Here is a 3,408-nt window from a genome sequence, read left to right as displayed (position 1 = left end):
CGCGAATAGCGTATTAATTGTGATATGTAAACACAATACAAAGGGGCAGAGGGTATGTTACTGCTGAGAAATGGGAAATTGATAATTGGGAAGTTGAGGAAAAGTAGTATCCTTAATTTCAAGTTCACTGGGATATATGAGATGTAAGTATTGGCTGAAGTATGGGTTATTCAATGATAGAACATCATCAATATATCGGAAAGTAAAATTAAAGAATTTCGCAAGGTGCTTTTTCTTTTTGTCTTTTAGAAGGTTCTGAATGAATTCTACTTCATACGAGTACAAAAACAAATCAGCCAGCAGGGGTGCACAGTTAGTACCCATTGGGATACCGACTGTCTGTTGAAAGCTTGTCTTTGTGCTTTTCGAAGTATTATTTTTGCAGATGTAATTTCGATTTTGAGCTTGTTACTTCTTTCTTGGTGTGCTCCATTTTGCCTCCATACTTTATATGCATTTCTTATTATTGTTTTGATGCCTTTCCCATGGGTTTAATTTTGATTTGCCTTCTGTACTTTGGTATTGCCGTTTTTCGGCTTTATTGAGCAATTCTTTTAGATTTCTTATATCTTACATAAGGATTCCTTTTGGGTTTTTTTGCATATGCATGAGGTTTGTTAAATCGTGCATGTCTTTATCGTGTTACACAATTGGTAACATTCATTAATTATCAAGGAGTATTAATTAGGAAATTTATTAAAAAGGAATTAAACAATTCAATGACAATCATGTACGCTTTGGACATTTAATAACTATCTGTTTTTTGTACCATTCATTAATCATCAGGAAGTTATTATACGACAAATCCGAAACGAATATATAACCTTTAGACATTAATAACAATCCGTGTGCATATTATAGACATATATAGCCTGAAGCCAATAAATGACCAAGGTTACTGTGAAATAACATGTATCCGTCAGGGGTTAATTGCATAGTTTGACAATTAACCACAGATTAATATTACTCAAAAACCAGACGACTACATAACCGGCCTACAGCTATGGACCGTTTGTATGAACCACTGGACTATATAAGATCTCTCAATGGACGACACGGACACAATTCGAACACACCAGAACTCGTCATATCTCGGCCAGTGTCTTAGTGAAAAACATTTATTTGAATTATTTAAATCGCTCTTTGAAACTTGTATATTAAGCAATAAATTCTAATTGACAAGTATCGTTAACTTATTAACTTATTGACTTCGCCACATAAGTCAAATTGGTGCCGTTCAGACCACGGATTAATCAGGACTAACCACTATACGATAAAAAGGAACCACGTAAGTTGCAATTACCATAGCTTTCATTCTTTTTTGATGGATAACCAAGATATTTCTATGTCAGCACAAAAAGTAGAAATAGCTTTCAATACTGTCACTAACGAATTACATGGGTTACGGGAGGTAGTTACGATTCAAGGCGATGTAGCCACGGAAATTAAAGGGTTAAAATCAGCCATTTGTTCTCAAAATGTAGTTCAAGGAATAACGCCTTTTGAAGGTAGTACGAAAGATTTTAAAGCCTGGATTAAGTCAATTGAAAAATATGCTTTTCTTTTTAATGATAGGGATCGAATAAAGGAAATAGCTTTTCAAACATGTAAAGGGGCTTGGTCAGATTACATACAAAGGTATTTAAGAGACCATCAGGACACCACTTGGGAACAATTAAAAAAAGAATTAACTTCAAGGTTTGGGGAAATTACTGACCCTCAACATGGGTCGACTCTTTTGAGACAATTAAAACAAAAAGGGGACGAATCTGTTCAAATTTATGCAGAAAATTTATTGAATTTGGCAAATGAGGCATATTCAGATTTAGATGGACATAACGAAGCTATAGAAAGGGAACTCGTAGGCATTTTTATAGATGGTTTAGCTCATTCGTATTTAAAAATGAAATTAATGAGAGAAAACCCAGCTACTTTTTCTTTGGCAGTTAAAAGTGCAATGACTGAACAAAATTTGAGAAAAAGATTTACTTTAAGAACGGAAAGGGTAGACGAACCAAGGTATAAAACAATACGACCAATGACATTAACAAGACCAAGACGGACTGAACCTTTGAACTCTCATGAACCAATGGAAATTGAATATTATCGTAACGCAAAACGTTGTTATTCTTGTGGTAAAATAGGTCATGTATCACGTGATTGTCGTTCTGGGGGAAATTTGAGACAAGTTAATGCCGTAGAAATGCAAACACATCACGGAAATTCGGGTAGAAACCGGGAAATTAATTGTTATTCTTGTGGTAGGGTAGGACATTTAGCACGAGATTGTCGTTCTAGGGGAAACTATAGACAAGTAAACGCAGTTGAAACGCAACAATATCAAGGGAATTCGGGAAGGAATAATGAGATAGTTTGTTATCAGTGTAATCAACGGGGACATATTAGGCCAAATTGCCCAAAAAGAAAACCTAGGACTGTTAACATGGTCGAAAACTGGGGTGCATATCAGTAAAATTGAAAAGAAATTACCTACTTATTCTATAAATGTTGCAGGGGCTCCAAATTCAACTTTAATTAAAATTCAAAATCAAAGATATAGAGCTCTCGTAGATTCAGGCGCTTGTGTTTCTTTGATACACAAAAGAATTTTTGAAACTTTGAGGGATAAACCAAAATTATTAAAAAAAACGGCTAATTTACAGTCCGTAAATGGAGGGTCTTTACATGTAGAAGGTTGTGCAAACCTTACTTTTAAAATAGGTAGTACAAAAGTTACTCAATTATTTTATGTTGTTAGAGACATGAACAGAAATGTTATTTTAGGAAAAGATTGGTTAGTAGAAAATGGAGTTAGGTTATATTTTGATTTAGGATGTTTGAGAATTCAAAAAAAAGTATGTTCCATTAGAAGAAGATATTAATGTGGCTTAAGTTGTAAGATTAACCGTAAATGCCGTATTAAAACCACAATCAATTAATGTTTGTCCCGTAGGCCTTAAGAACAATCCAAGTTTTGGAAGTACTAAATTGTTGGAAATCTCACCTGTAGCTTCAGGGTATGTTAGTACAGAACCAGGCTTAATGATAAGTAATACGGTGGTTAATTTTAATAAAAATAGGAAGTTTCCTTTGATGATTGTAAATAACACAAACAAATCAATTAGGTTAAGAAGAGGTTGTGTAGTAGGTAAGGCTTCTCATTTTAGCAGAAATAAATTTAGTCAATGTGAATCAATCTCAAGGAAATTCGGGGCTCAAAAAGTTAGATGAGTCTGAAATAAGTGTACCGCAAGAATTTAAAAGGATATACTTAGAATGATAAGGGACAATGAAGATGTTTTCGCAACTTCAGATAAAGATTTGGGGTGCACTGATACAGTACAAATGACTATCGATACAGGGGATAACCCACCTATTAGATTAAAACCTTATAGGGCCCCTCTCAAT

The sequence above is a fragment of the Mytilus galloprovincialis genome, chromosome 10 (genome assembly GCF_965363235.1).
Source record: "Mytilus galloprovincialis chromosome 10, xbMytGall1.hap1.1, whole genome shotgun sequence".
Classification (NCBI taxonomy): Eukaryota; Metazoa; Mollusca; class Bivalvia; order Mytilida; family Mytilidae; genus Mytilus; species Mytilus galloprovincialis.
Note: the sequence above shows the minus strand (reverse complement) of the source record.